The sequence below is a fragment of the Cryptomeria japonica genome, chromosome 5 (genome assembly GCF_030272615.1).
Source record: "Cryptomeria japonica chromosome 5, Sugi_1.0, whole genome shotgun sequence".
Taxonomy (NCBI): Eukaryota; Viridiplantae; Streptophyta; class Pinopsida; order Cupressales; family Cupressaceae; genus Cryptomeria; species Cryptomeria japonica.
Genome location: NC_081409.1, coordinates 26,151,829 through 26,168,561, shown reverse-complemented (window position 1 = coordinate 26,168,561; position 16,733 = coordinate 26,151,829). Strand labels below are relative to the sequence as shown.

General features: G+C 37.5%; 1 protein-coding gene across 3 annotated transcripts in view; it reads left to right on the top strand.

Moving 5' to 3' along the window:
• The window catches only part of LOC131033672 (uncharacterized), a 116,431-nt gene that overhangs the window by 19,407 nt on the left and 80,291 nt on the right, over positions 1-16,733 (top strand). Inside the window, exon 2 of one of the 3 annotated variants that reach the window (XM_057964943.2) lies at positions 1,396-1,559. The exons of the other annotated variants lie outside the window; for them this stretch is intronic. The gene's annotated coding sequence lies outside the window, so the exon portion shown is untranslated. The remainder of the gene's footprint in view (positions 1-1,395; positions 1,560-16,733) is intronic. 3 annotated transcript variants of the gene reach the window in all.

The following is a 16,733-nucleotide window of genomic DNA, read 5'->3' as shown; positions in this document are numbered from 1 at the left end:
TCTTATCCTCAATCACGCCAATGCACAAAAGTTAAAATCCTATCCAAAGAGATGTCATGCTAACTGTAGCATAGAAGCATATGTCTTGCCCCAAATTGATATCCAAATACATATACTAAATCCAATGATAACAAATATGCATCAATAATTGTCAAGAAATAATCACTGTAGCTATAATAGCAACCACAACTAGTTGCTAACACATTCAACTATCCACACCCTAAAACCAAGATATACTCTGCATAACAACTAAACCTCATGCCATCAACTTACCCAACCGAATCCGCAATCACAAGTCCTCTCACTATCTTGGAACTCCCACTGCATGGGTAATGCCAAATTTGAAAAAATAATCAAGGCATCCAAAGATCTACCAATAGCATCACATAGAAGGTGTAATCAATATCATGTAGCACTGAGGAATATCCACAAAGATATGCAAAACCTGCAAACAAATCTACTGCAATACAACTATTACCACTAGTCTCCATAGCTCTCATGAGTTATCTATACTCAATAAAAGAAAGAGATCAAGGAGTCTCCATGTTGTTACCAAAGAATAATAAAGAACAAGAACAGCACATGACCACAAACATAGTGATTCACCATAGCTCCACACAGACCTCAACTCCAATTTTATATGAATGCAAACATCTAGGAAGAAGAAGAAGACCAAGAGAGAACCTGCAAATTAAAACATGTAGCATCTCCTTCTACAAACTTCTCGAAGTGCTTGAGTTGTGATAAGTATGATCTCTCGAAAGCATGTAGCATCTCCTTCTACAAACATCTCTAAGTGCTCAAGCTGTGATACGTATGATCTCTTGAAAGCAATTGAAGAAATTTTACAGACATAATACTCTATATCCTTATATTTTAATTCAATAAACTATATATTTATAGGATTCTCATATCCTATTTTATAGGAAACCTCCTAAAACAACTCCCTTCCTTGGGAAAACAAATAATTATTAATTGAATTACCCATGTTTTGTAAGGTCTGTAGAAGTACTTGGGTTGTTCTTTCATTCTGATCCATTAATGCTTTTGTTGTCATCTCCATGAATGTTTTCAACTCAACTCCCATTGGTTCATCCATGTTATTGTTTAGATTGGGGTTACAGTTTGCTACTAGTTTCTTTCTTTCCCTTTCTAAGGCTCTTTGTGCCCTTTGGCTATGTTGCATTAACTTATCTTTCACAAGATGGCAAGATAAAAGCTCTGATACCAATTGTAATGCCCCCTACTAGGAGGCAGGCAATTTCCCAATAATCAACACCCATTAAATTAAACTAGATAACCATATTTATTCATAGTACAATTGATAGTGGCTATATTCAAGCTCCAATTCTTCTTTTCTAATCCTCAACTTTGGATTGGGATTTACTTTTTCAGGGCGCAATGATGCCACCTCCCTAATTGGGCTCAGATTTCAGGAACATCCATCCAGACCACCCTTGGGGCTTACCTAATTTGGGATGGATTTTCTCCGCCTCTCCCTAACAATACCACACCTCTCCTTATGGGGGGGGCAATAGAAATCATTCAGTATTGGGGCTGTGAGTACACTAACTTCTAATATATTATGAATGTTTATGAAATTAAGTACGACTGTCATACATATTGCAGTCTATATTAATATTGCTATTAAATTCTGCATAAGAACGTAATTATGCTTAAACTTTTTGATCACTCAAGACTAGGCAAAAACTTGGCAAAGTTTTCACGTATTAAAAATGCATAAATTTGTAATTTTTTTTAACAAAACATGTATACTACGAAATCTAGGGACATATTACTGTTTCCTTCATAGATAGATCAAAATCAGAGTTCAATACATGTCATAGACCAGTTTTTCTTTTGTTGGATATGTTAATTGTGGAATGGGGGTATGTGGGCATCACTCCTTATAGATTCCTTTGTTGTCATACAAGGTGGGGTTGAGTGGTGGAGCCCACATTACCAAGTCCAAATTAAGACCTTGGAGGCCACATGAACCTTCATGGCACATGCTCGAATGCTTGAAAAAGACCAATTTGAATGCTCCAAAAAAACAGATTTGAAAAATGATGAAAAAATGAGGTGCCTTTTTCTTTTGGGTGGATAAACTTATTGCAATGCAACCAAGTTTTTCTTTGCATTTTGGGAGCCATTTTGACTCGTGAGTATTAGGTGATGAGTGTGTGATTTCTTCCATCTGTTTGCCCATCAAATAATATGGTGTATCAACAAGTGCACCAATGCTTCCTTTGCTCTTTTATAGTTGTCTTTGCATTTCCCACTACCTTATGGAGCAAGGACCCACTTGTATGCTTTCCTTGCAACTAGGGAGGTCATAACGAAATTCTCCCAATTATGGCTCTTTTACTATGCTGAAAGGAAAGTTGTGGTACCAAAAATTGGCATATCTTGTGTTTGCTTCCTCGTGCTTTTCCTTGTTCCAAGTTGCACCTTCAAGCAAAGACTGTGATCTTGGCATGTTGATGGAACAAAAAAATACTAGAACTTGATTAAGTAGATATGTTGTGATTCCATGGACCATAGCTGGAGCCGATTTTTTTTGTCATATCTATCTTTGATTGTTGTGACAAAATGGTTGCAATTGTCCTTATCCTCTCCTGTTTTTCTGTGGTTTGTCAATGTGAGGGACACATATATCTCCTGTTCAACCTCTAGTGTTATGTTCAAACACGATTTCATGTTGCAGCTGGTTTTGCGTGGAAGTTGGTAATTGGGTTGATAGCTGTTTGCACTCGTTTTCTACCAACAATAGATGTAAATGACAATTCTTGTGGTTGGTCTTGGTATGCCATGCTTCCAAGTGGCATCCTTTCAACAAACACTTCAACTTCCACTTTTTGATGCCATTGGATGCGAAGTGCAAACCTTCACACTGAAAAAATAAGAAAAGCATATTTAATTGCTACAAATCTAACATTGATAAAAAATTGTAGCTTTTTAAATACAAAAAAACATTTTAATGCATAAACCCTACATTAATTCACATGCATGTGAAACATAAATGAACAATTTAGAAAAAAAAAAGCATTTTAAATACAAAACCTCTACATCAACTTAAAAGATAACATTTTTAAATACATAAATTCTAATTTGAATGCATGTGAAAAATGAAAAAACATGTTCACGAAGAATTTGGAATGTAAAGAAAATTTGAAAACCTTGGAAAATTATACTTGGAACATAAACTTCCTAAAATCACTTTTAGTTGCTCAAAATAGGGTTCAAATGTTGTGTAAGAGAAATTGGAGGTTAAATTGGGTTTTTATCTGGGAAACCCAGGGACGCGTCCCCTACTTGAAAACCCCCATCACAGTCGCGGGGACATCCTAGCCGTCCCCCCCCGTCCCCAAATTGTCAGAATTTTGAGGGGACGTCCCTGAAACGGGGGGACGGCTTCCCTAGCTGTGGGGGACGTTTGTACGTTCCGGGGACGGCTGGGGACTGATTGGGGACGTCCCAGCCGTCCCGGGGATGGCTAGACGTCCCCCACATCTAGGGCTAGGGAAAAGTATTAAAAAAAAAAAAGTCGTATTTTCAATTTTTCTAACATGGGCCCTCTATATTGAAAAAAATTAAAAAACGACTATCAAATTTTTTATTATTGAATTTGAATAGTTATGAAATCAAAATACGACTATCTATATTTTATTATTTTTCTAACATGGGCCCTCTATCAAAAATTAAAAGGCAACATTAAGCAATTTTAGTATTTACTTAGTACTATTTTTATTTCCAGATCGCAATTGACAATGAAACAATATGGCAGCAGTGTGGCCTTTGGGCATTTTGTATGTTATTTCTTTAATATCTATTATGATATGCATATTGACAATGTGAATGAATTGAAATTCTGAATTATGAGTGCATATTGAGTATTGAGTCTATTGATAATGTTGTATGTTCGATGTTTGCATTCTAAAATGTTTTCATAGTATCATACACATGCTATATCCATGTTTTCATACGAATATAATGTATAGATGCATGCTTTATCCATGTTTTCATATGAACATTTAGAATTTTCCTATATATTTTAAATTTTCCCTATATTTTATATAGCCGTCCCCTTTGCCGTTCCCCCCCGTCCCCAAATTTGGCAAAAAAATTTGCCGTCCCGGAAACTCATCCCCTTGTCCCCCCGCCCCCCCATTCCGGAAACTTGGGGTAACGTAGGTTTTTATAGGTCTAATATTAGTGTTTTCGTTTTGTATGGGCTTTATCTAGTGTTTTTACTACATTGGACAGGTCTGACAAATGGATTTCATGAGTATATGTTGTGAGTACATGTGTTGGATCTGTGTAAGCTTAGTGGCAGGTTCTAGGGCAATTGATTTGTTTATATTTTTATTTGGTATTAGTGGCTAAGTTTTGGAACTATGCATAAGTTACAAGCTGACTTAGGCAAGTGCACCTTTGGTGTTACTTAGTTTTGGTACTTGATGTACATCATTGCTTGTGAGGAGTTGTGTATACAAAAAAGATCAAAATTGTTTAATATTGGCCAATTCCTTGTTGACACAATGATTTTTTATTGAAGCTACTAGACTTTTTTCATTTGTTCATGTTAGGATCATCTCATAGCTCTTGGTTGATGAGTGAAATCATTTGAACTAAGTTAGCATTTTGATGGATTCTTGTGCATTTGAACTCATCCTCACAATCTATCATCTATCAACGCGTGGAAATTGAAATTGAAGCATCGGATTTACCATCGATGTAGCAGTCTTTCAATATGGATATCTTGTTGCATATTGTAGGAAACATTTGACGACATTGCACAAAGGTACAATACCTTCAAGGAGCTTCACACAATTCGACAAATCACAAAGCAATGACCCTTTTATGTAAGGAGATCGTCTTTCAATTTGATCACAAATCTCTTTAGTTTTGGTATACACAAATAAGTTGGAATTTTTAAGGATACGAAGTGGATGACCTATTTATTAACTTAACCTAGTATTCAAGCACAAGAAGGGGAAGGTAAGTGGCTAAGTAGTTGATTGCTTGAGCTGACCTCTAGTCACTTTGCGATTAATGGTGTTCAACACTTGAGCTCACAATAGTATGGATTAGGTTTCATATTTCTTAAATTGAGAATTCACTCTAGAGTACAACACTCTTTTTGAAGGACAACATGTTGAATATTTTTATTTGTAGAACAAGCTTCTCTACAAGCTTGGGCACCTATGTCTTTCATCTAGTACTCCAAAAAAATTACATGGCAGTCAAAGTACTCTAATCGATTATTTTGGAGTCACCTAAAGATTGGCCGCACTTCAACAACATTTCTATTGGTCACACATGCATAAAGAAATTAAGGCTCACATCGAGACTCATTCGTCTTATAGCATTTTCTAGGCAGCTAGTTGCAAACAAGACGTGTATGCACAACTTCCAATTCCATCTAGGTCATGGTAATCTATTAGCATGGGTTTTTGATTTGGCTTGTTGAAGACCAAAAAAATCAATATTGGTCTATGCTTGTTGTAGTTGATCATTTTTGAAAGATGGCAATCATGGTGGCATTCATGTAAACCATCAACACACTTGAAACTACCAACCTTTTCTTCCAGTATGTTTAGGTAGATTTTGGATTTCTCTCTCCATGTATGTGATTGGGATCCTAGGTTTGTTAGTCACTTCTAGCAAGCTTTATTAGATTTTGTAGATGTGACATGGATAAATCTTGTGTATTCCATCCTTTTGTTGGTAGAAAAATTGAAGTAGTTGGTTGCAACCTTGTTTGATAACTGGGAGTGTACAAAATTGCTCATTCTCAAACCTTGTGTACGTCCAATATGGCTAGTATGGTTCTATAGGGCTTAGTTCATTTTGTACATATTGTGTGTTTTTACTTATGGCATCTCTTGACTTTGCTTTTTGTACCCTTATAATTTTAGAAATTAGCACACAAACAAAGGAATTGGTTCAACATGTGCATTGTTAGGTTCAATAGATTTTGATTTGCTAGCATAAAAAATACAGGGAACATTGTGATTTGCAATAGATTCTACACACTTTATAGATTTGTGATGAGGTTTGCTTGCATGTGCAAGAAGAATGATTTCAAGGTCCTTACCGCAAGATCAAATCACTATGATATGGTCCCTACACCATACTTTGTACTGCTGGTAAGAACACATTCATACTAGTTCTTCCTCTTGACTTGGGCGTGCATCATGTGTTCAATGTCGAGCTTACTTGAACCATGCATACTAGTCACTTGAACCTATTGTAGTGAAACATCTATTTGTTTTGAATCTTGTTGATGTGTGTTTGGTGATGGTTGCCAACAAAGAATAATATACCAAGTATTCTATCCTCTCTTGAACAAGGAAACCTCAAATGCTAAACTTCATGATCAAATAAGGCAACCCCAAGGTTTACAATGTGAACAATGTGACTTTATGACGAATAGACTCAGTGAATTGTTGTGATTTTGCTGGTTACACAAAGGGACTTTCACAACTGTTTGAGAACTTTTATTCATTGTTTTCCTTAGAAATTTAGAATAACCTATGATTTTGCAATAGGGCTCTCCAACTATTTCTATGAAGATCTTTTGAAATAAAATGCAAAAGGATAGGGCTTAGGAATCTAATCTACTTCTAACAATGTAAGAAACTATTGGCGACTTAGTGAAACCAAACCAAGCTTTGCCTCGCCATGAGGAAACAACTACACAAAGATGATGCAATCTTAAAAGAGTACACAAATGATTTTCAAATTACTTATGCACATCAACACCATGAACAATGAGCATAGAGCAATTGAAGTTAAGCTTTTAATATGAGATCAAACTAACAATGCATGACAATGTGCAATCAACAAATTTCAAATGGTATGAATATATAGGCTTCACCATTGATCAACAATAAGATCTTTCATTCAACTAATCAACTCGATGCAAACAAATCTAAAACTTGAGAAGTAGAAACCATGCAACATGTTGAAATTCATACAAAGATCCACTATATCTTCAATGAAAACCATATGTTTATTCCTACATAGTCTTGGCAACAATCTTTTATCCACTCCTCCTCCTCCTACTTCTACTTCTGGCTCCTAGTCTCTATTAACCTTTACAAATGAGAAGACAAAGCCTTATATAGTGCTCTCAATTACAAATGAAGGGCTTAGATTGATTCTAAATCAATTGCCAAGATAATTCCATGAAACCCTAATTGGTGTAGTTATAACAACCACCTACATTATATTAATACCATCGAATGAGAAAATTACAAGCTTTGAATTCATGTCCTTTCAAGGAAAAGGACCTATTAGAAAATGATATAACCTTAATGGCACAATTTTGAAGGAGTAGATAAGGATAAAACATCCACATGTCCACTTGTCTTCTTCGTAGGATGAGTCAGGTTCAATGAACTTGGACATGTCAACATGGCATCACTTGATTGGTTGAGAATGATTAGGTGCCACACCAACATAGACATCTCTTGATACTCAACATCATCTATATTCCCAAATTACATCATTTCGATCAAGTTTCTAACTATGATTAACTCTTCTGAAACTATCCACTTTCGTTGATCACCCTTGTGCATTTCATCTTCATGTTTTGGAATCTTTCTTCTTGTGATGCCTTCATTTTGCATTATCATCGACATCCTTGGAATCTTGAAATTCTCCTTCCTTGGACATTTGTGATCCTGAACTCCTTGATGTCCTCTAGAAATGTGGAACATGTTCTTGATTCTCCTTCATTATGTGGACTCCTTTGTTCATTTATCCTTTCATTTCTTGTACCTCTCGTAATGTCTCTCCATCCTTTGGAATTCTTCTTTTGTGATTCCCTTCATGTTGCAATGTCTTGTACCTTGTCCTCATCTTGATGTCATCTTGCATTGATCATCTTGTACATTCCTTCATCTTGATCTTGAATTTTTCGAGGGAAATCCAAGGTCGATGTTATTTTCTTCCTTGTTATCCTCTTGAATTCCCCTCTTTGAAATGTGAATGCTTTCCTTTTTCACTTTGTTGTCTTCTTTGTATCCGCTTCCTTGAACTTGAACACCTTGAATTAGTCCTCTTTCATGTTGCGAAGTCCTACTTTCCATGTTCCATACGCTTCCTTGCACTTGATTTCTTGCATTCATTCCTTGGATTCTTGATCCTCTTGATGTTGTTGTTGAACTTACATTCATCATTGTTCCATCATCATCGATGCGTCATTCCTTGCTTCAAACCTGAAAGGAAAGAGAACACCTTAATCATGAAAGAAAGATGAAACCATATGTTAATCATGACAAAAACGGAAAGTTGAAATCTCTTGCATTCAAATCTGTATTGAAAAAGTCCTATGAAACAATATCCTTGGTACCCTCAACAATGCATGAAAAATTTGTTTCGCAAAACCCTTCAAAAATCTGGAAATGGCAGTTTTACTTGGAAACTGAAGTTTTCAGGTCTGTAAATGCATGATTTCAGGTCTGATTTGATCTTAATTTTACACTTGATCAGTTCCTTCTTCCTGATCGAAAACCTGATTCTCTTTTCCTGAATGATTTGATCTTAATTTTACACTTGATCAGTTCCTTATGAAATTGCTGTCTTCTGTTTTTGCTATGATTCATTTTGAATTGCTTTATTTTGAATTGTAAAGTGACTTTCTTTCCTTCATGAATCACTTTAGAATCTGATTTCCTTATACTGATTCACATTATTTTTTTGTTGAATTCGCTTGCGTCTGCACCTCAGGAAAATTCGCTCCCAATATGCTGGAGTTTGCTTCTGATTTTCTTTCTTATCTGCTCCTTAATTCTGCTTTGAAATGGTTTGAATTGTTATGAGATTGATCTTCTTTGTCCTACCTTTGTAGGAGTCCATTGGGTGATTTGATTCTTCTTGATAAAAGTTGGCTATGCATATGAATTTCCATTGTGTTTTCAATTTCCAAATCGAAAATCGCCTCTGCTCCATCCTAGGTTGGCCTCTTTCTCTTAGCACATGTTTGCCTTGTGTTGCACACGTTTTATGAATTCTGATTATCCAGGTCGGCTAAGTTCAATGATGTTTTTGAATTTGCAAAAAACAAACTTTATTCTTGTCAAGTCGGCCAACATAACTCCTCCTAGGCAGGATTTACATAAATATAAGGAAATTTAGGGCACATTTTTCATCTTGTCAAGAACTGCTGAGCGCCAATTCAAGGCAGTGTGGGACAGCTGGGCGGGCTTAAAGGCAGACCAAGGATATTTAGGCACATTTAGAGGCTATGCAGGGACTTTGTGGGCACAAATTCCACCTTGACAAGGACTGTCATCAAGATTCCAAGGATTTTTTCAGTGCATATTAACCTTGTGCAAGGACAATAAGGGCAGATTTTCACCTCATGTAGGGACAACAAGGGTGATTTTTCATAGTGCTCAAGGACTAATGGAGGTTTCCAACTTGACAAGGACACTTGAAGGCACATTTGAGGGGTGGTTAGGGACAAATATCGATGCAAATTAAGGTATTGCAAGGACAAGTGTGGGCATCAAGGTTAGAGAGGGACTACATTGAGCGCAATTTAGAGTTGTGCAAGAACAATTGAGTGCCTTGTAAAGTTGCCAAGGATTTTTCACAAAATCTTCTCTATTTTCCTCTCCTGTCAAGATTAGAAAATTCGACCTTGACAGAATTTTCCTTGTCTTCATGTGACATTCTTGGAATTTTTCTCATTTTCACCCTTAGCATTGACAACTTTCCTTGACAAAATTTTGCAATATTGACAATTTTGACAACATTTTGCAAAATTGACAATATCTTGCAACATTGACAACATTTTGACATTTCTTAGCATTTTGCTCTCAATTTACAATCTTGAAGCTTACTCATGAACTTTTGACTTGATCACACCTATTTTCAAAAACAAGTTTTGCACTCTATCTCATTTCAAGGATTGATCACTTGTTTTCCCCCGGACTGACAAGTCATCACCATCTTCCTAAAGGCTAAGAGATCAAAATTATTGCGAAGCTAAAACAAAATTAAGCAAAAACGACTAAGCTAAGAGGCGAAAAAGTGGGGGTCCCCATTTGCAATGGGGTGTGTGTGTTTATAACACAACAAACCCTAAACACTTGAGTCAAGTGGAGAAGAAATGAACTCATTTACATTGACCTCTACTAGTGCCTGTCATGACACTCATTAGTTGTTTTGAGTTGTGAAGGAGGTGCAACATGTAGATAAAATTTAGAGGGTATGCTTTTTGAAAACGCCAAGCCCTATTTGCAATATTGGCTATTCACGTAGTGGGCATCATTGCTTTTTAAGATAGGAAGATGATTGAGCAAAAATACGTGTGATTTATATCTCGACACTAGGCTGAGCACTTCTTTTGGATTTTGAGCTTTGCATTAACTCTTTTTGAAATTCATATTGTATTTTTTCTATCATTATAGCAACTCTAATTTGTTCAATGTTGTGTTACATGGGGATCCATTCCCACCCTTGAAACCCTTGTCCTCATCCCTTGAGTCGTATCGAGGACAACGAGATGTTAGGGGATGTCACCTTGCAGTCATCCCTATTTCAAAAATTCTTGAAACATCAAGAAATGTGTCCTTTTTTTTGAAAATGGCAAGAAAAGGAAAGGGGAGGCTTGGCCATCTCTGGGACAATTGAGGGACACTAGGAAATGCATCCCCATTTTTGAAAATGATAGGAAAATTGAAGGTGACACCTGGTCATCCTTTGGACAAACAAGCATCCCCTGCAGCATCCAAAGGTAGCCAATGGTTGGAAATTAAAAAAAACTGTTAATTTAATGACATCCCTTGACTATCGTGGGCATGGCCAAACATGCTCCGCGATGTCCAAAGGTAGTCAGTGGCTTGAAATAAAAAAAACATTAATCTTTTTTCATTTTTATTGGGTTGTAAAGGGGTGTGGCCTCCCATGCCCCTTATACACCCTAGAGTCTTGCCAAACCAAAAAGCACTCCATCTTTTTGTTGACTAGCCATTGGTTTGCTGGTTTGACCATTCAAGTTGGGTGTTGTAGGGACAAGGAAGGGGGTTTGAGAGGTGAGATTGTACGCCTCCCCATTATTTTTTGCCACATTTTGCAAAAGCTTTAAGCCTGAATTAAAATAACAACAACAAATTTGAAGCTACAATAGTTTCAACTGTCAAGGTATGCCATTCTTTTTTAGTTTTTTAAAATTTTTAGGTTACTAGAAAGTTTGTAAGTTGTAGTAGTATTTATTTTAAACATATAAAAAATATTTTGGTTTCAGAATTTCAGTTTGCTATTACAAAAAAACACCACAAAACGAGCACCAACAGCAGTGCCAGTGATGACAATATGAAAAAGGGCAGGGAAGAAAATGAAGTTCAAGTAAATAGAATATCAATAGACTCTTCTTCTCAATCTGAAAATCCAAACACAAGGCCTTTTCAACCCCAAAAAACCATTGCTTCAATTTCTCACCAATTTAACCATCAACAAGGGTAAAAATACAGGGGGCAGCAGACATTGGCTATGTCATATTTGCAAAACCGATTATCGTGGGAGCTTTACTAGAGTTCTGTTGATGTGTATTTTGTACACGACCAAACACAGAATAAAATACCTAAAGGTACCTTATCCTCTTTTGAGTAAAGCTTTCGAATGCTGAAGATATCGCAGAAGGATCAATCGGAGAAGCTCCAAGGTTCTGTAATGTAGGATCTCTACTCGTGGATAATCTCTTTGTGGTATGATGTGATTTTGCTGGAATCACAAGGGGACTTACACTTGATGACTGAATGTCTGATTTGCTGGAATCACAAGATTTCACTAGCCTAGATTTTTGAAAAAAGGAAAAAAGAATTAGGGCAAGGAAAGGATCTAATTCTGACACTAAGAATGTAGGAGCAGTGAATAACCTTTGATGAAATTCTAACTAAGTCTTGTTTTGACATCCTAGGACCATCTCCACAATGTTAGTGCGATCTTCGGAGGAAAAACTTTATGATGTTCAGATCATCGCTACAGGCATAGACACCATCAGGCTGATGCATATCGGTGAAGAAGCGACAATTGAAGTTAAGCTTAAGCTGAACGATTCCAGTTGACTACACAAGGCAAGTCTGCAATCAACAAACTGCTAGTAGTATGGATATACGAATTTCACCATCAATCAAACACATTTCTTCCACTCATCTAATAACATGAAATCAAATCTGAGAAGTATAGAGACCATGCAAATTGTTGAATCGACCCATAGATTTCACCATTTCTTCAATGAAGTTTACAAGTCTTTTACAACATCTTGGCAACAATCTTTGCCTTCTCTTGCTATTCTACTCTAATTGCTATTCTATCAACTGATTATTCACTACTAGCTAACTATTCACCTTCTAACTACTGACCAACTATTAGCCTTTACAAATGAGGAGCCAGGGCTTATATAGTGCCCTCAATACAATTCGATGGCTCAGATCAACTTGAGATCAATGGCCGAGATTTTACAATGAAAACCCTAATTAGGGTTTGTTACAACAAACTCAATTCTGGCCAATGAAATAATTGCATTATTTGGACACATGTCTTCTCTGGAATATTCGACCAATGGATAGCCGGGGTAGGTACATCGAAGTTTGTGCCATCTTTAATGAGCCAGGTACATTGAATCTGGACATGCTGAGGTGGACCAATCCGAATGGAGGAGTGATGACTGGGATGCCACCTTGTCAAACACTTGGTTGATGCCAATTTGGTGATGCCTTCCTTCAAATGCTGGACTGGAAGATAGATGGAGAAGGTCGTCCTTAATGATGCTGGACTGGGGGAGATCGTCCTTGTCCTGACTTGATCTTCTTTGATGAGGGTCTGCCAAGTAGTTGATCCTCCGACTTTGGGGGTCATCATTTGATGCCTACACAAAAGATTAAAGTTAGTCTTTGAGTATAATATCTTATAGCATAGGATCTAAGACCTTTCAAGGGAACATATTAGACATTAATTTGAAAATGACAAAATAAATTCAAGAATTCTAAATTTTCAAATTAATTATGAATAGAAATTAGATTTTTCAAGACTTAGACTTTAAAAGATTGCTATGAAATCAAAACAAGTCTTGAATAAGAACTTCAAAAAGGTTTCTTCATACCTTCTCCTTTGAAAGCCTAACTATGAACCTTAGAAAATGGAAGGAAGAAGATCAGATTTTGCTGGACAAAAATTGAATTTCTGGCCCTCCTTGGATGAACTACACCTCAATTAGCCTTCAAAAGAGCTTCACCTTCACTAGCCTCTCAAAATCTGGAAATTCGCCTTCAAACACCTTCCAAAATTTGGAAATTATCCTCCAACTTGCTCAATTTCGCACCTCCAAATATGCTCTTCAAGTTTTCATGAGAGATAATGAAAGAATGATTTGAATATGCTACTATACACCTCCCTTATATAGGGCGCTCACCTTGATTTCCCTCAAGGCCGACTTGGCAAATAGGGAATAAAATAAAACAAAACTCCTCTCAAAAGATGGCCGACTTGTTTGAATTCTCATCTAGGCTAGTTTGCTTCATGAATCAAAATCTTCACAACCTAGGTTTGCCATCACAATTTTGCATTTTGCCTTCAACTTAGCCTAAACAAGGTGAATAATAGGTGTTTTCAAGAATTTCGCCCTGGACCCTTTGGAAGGGTTAGGAGCGATTTTTCAAATTAGGTCCTGAATACCTTGTTTTTCGATTCCAAAATCTCCCGGAAGGCGAGCTTATGCTTGTTTTGACCTAATCCAAGTCTTGCATTTCAAACTTTTATCATTTCACATGAGGAAATTAGGTGAAAATGTAAATTTCGCCCTGGACCCTTTGGAAGGGTCAGGAGCGATTTTTGCTTATCAGGCCAAAATTCATCTTAGTTTGATCGTTGACCTCCTCCAAGGCAATCTCCAGGGTTTATTTATCTCCATTACTGGGTTAGCTCATCAAAACTTTGAAGGAAATATTGCATTTTTGGGAATTTCGCTCTGGACCCTTTGGAAGGGTCAGGAGCGAAATTCTCTCCTGAGCTCAAAATTCTCATTTTGTGAAGGTCTAAATTTCTTCAAGGCATTCCAAATGGCATCTTTTACTGTAGCCCAGGCCTAGTTTCACTTGAATTTTGGAGGAAAAGGTGACTTTGATGTTTTTCGCCCTGTACCCTTTGGAAGGGTCAGGAGCGATTTTCCTTGCTTAGGCTTACTCCTCCATCATTCTGTCTTCAATCCACCTCCCAAGGCTAGGCAATGGTCTTCTTCGTTCACTCAATCCAAGCTTGGTTTGTTCCTGCAAGGCAAAATAGGGGATTTTGAGATTTTCGCCCTAGACCCTTTGGAAGGGTCAGGAGCGAAAATCCTTCTCTGACCTAGAATCATCATTTTTTGGAACAAACATCCACTCAAAGGTGGTCTCAAGGGCAATTTCCAGCTTGGTTTAGCCTTGTCTTAGCACAAACTTGAAAGGAATGCACTGGTTTTGGATTTTTTGCTCTGGACCCTTTGGAAGGGTCAGGAGCGATTTTTAGGTTTTAGGGCAATTCCTTCATCCTTTCATCTTCAAATCATTTCCAAGGCATAGAACATCTTGTCTTTCTCCTTCCCATGGTATAAAAACCAAAATCTTGTCTTGAATTTGCAAGGAAAAAGGGGAATTTTAGAAATTTCGCTCTGGACCCTTTGGAAGGGTCGGGAGCGAAATTTTCATTAGGCTTTCAATTTTGCATTCTTGGCAACTAAAATTCATTCTAAGGCAATCCAAATGCCTTCTCACACCCTTGTCCTAGCTTGGTCTTGCCCAAAATTTTGAAAAAACAATGTTTTCAAGGATTTTCGCTCTGGACCCTTTGGAAGGGTCAGGAGCGAAAATCACTTTTTAGGCTTATTTCTCTATCATTTCAAGTTGCATTCACCTCAAAAGGCTAGAAAACACTTCTCCTCTCACGTCCAACCCAAGTTTGACTTAATTTTGCAAGGGAAAATAGGTGTTTGAAGAATTTTCGCCCTGGACCCTTTGGAAGGGTCAGGAGCGATTTTCATCATTCTAGCATGTTCCCCCATCATTTCATCTTGAATTCACCTCACAAGGCAAAGAAACTCCTCATCCACATTAGGAGCAAGGTTCTCAATCCATTCAAGTCAAGAAGCAAGGTTTATGATGAATTTCGCTTTGGACCCTTTGGAAGGGTCAGGAGCGAAAATCCCCTTTAGGTCAAAATCTTGTCCTTCAAAATCAACCAAACTCGCTCTCAAGGCAAAAACATACCCATTCATCTCACATCAAGCCAACGCCTAGCCAAAATAAGGAGGAAAACAAGAGTTATAAAGATTTTCGCTCTGGACCCTTTGGAAGGGTCAGGAGCGAAATTCCTAATCTTGGCCAAGATCCTGACTTCATTTTCACATTTCTTCATTCAAACAAGCGTTTTTGCCTTCATTAAAGCCTAGGAATGCATTAGTTCTAGGTTTTGGTCAAAGTAGAATGTCTTATGGAGAATTTCGCTCTGGACCCTTTGGAAGGGTCAGAAGCGAAATTCGCCTTGGACCCTTTGGAAGGGTCAGGAGCGAAATTTGACATTTTGGACTCTCTGTCAATATCATTTTATGGAATATAACATTTAAGTATAAGTTATATTCCATATATACTTTCAGGATGTTTGAGAGTGGTTTCGGACCTCCAGGAGTTATATTGCAAAATTTAGTTTTTGGAGGATTCTTCAATTTTCCAGACTTAGTCAAATTTCAGGATCAGGACATTCCAGACTTAGCCAAATTTCAGGGCATTTGAAGATCAGGATGACATTTCAGACTTCATCACTCACCAACTTGACCTAGCTCGGACCTTCAAGAATGATATCCACTCACAAAGCAAGACACAATTAGCAACGAGAGCAAAACTAGGCCCTAAGGAAGACTCCCAAAGAAACCCTAATTTTGGGGCCTTGTGGACTCACCCTGGCTCAAGCAAAGCCTACCATCCTATTGATCCCCTGGCGACACTCAAAATGCAAAGGCTAACAGACAAACCCTAAACACCTAGAAAGCAAACCCTAGAAAGCAAAAAGCAGGGGCCCCCATTTGCAATGGGGCGATGTGTGAATACGTCACAACAAGTTCGAACCCTTCTATTGGGTGAGTGTGGGCATGGGGTTAGAGTTTGTGAAGATTTAACGTTGGAACAACAGGTTGAAATGGCAAAGTTGGTTGGAGTGAGTAAGAACAAAATTATTGGTGCTACTCAATAAGAAATGGGCATCTATCGATCAGCATGACTATTCTAATTCATCAGTTCGAGAAAGTTGTGGTAGAGGGAAGAGAAAGGCAACTTTTTCTGCAGGTGAAAAAAATACAGTGGTAGGGCTAACGAATATGATAAAACATGAGCAAGCTGATGATTCAAAGGCCAACTTTTTTGATTACCATGCTATTCCATTGCATTTGGCAAGGTCACCTTATTTCAAAGCTATGTTGAGAGATGCAACAACATTTGGGCCCTCTTATGCTCCGTTGGAGAACATAGATTGCACACCCCCCTCCTTGGCAAACAATATTCAAGTTGAACATGTTGATGGAGGAGATGAGAAAAACATGGATTAGGACTGGCTGTTTCATTGTCATGGAAGGGTAGACTGATATTCGACATCGGCCACTCATTAATATTGTTGTTACATCCCCTCCTGGTTTATACTTTTTTAGAGCTGATGTTTGTTCTAGGAAATGTAAGGATGCTGATTACCAGTTG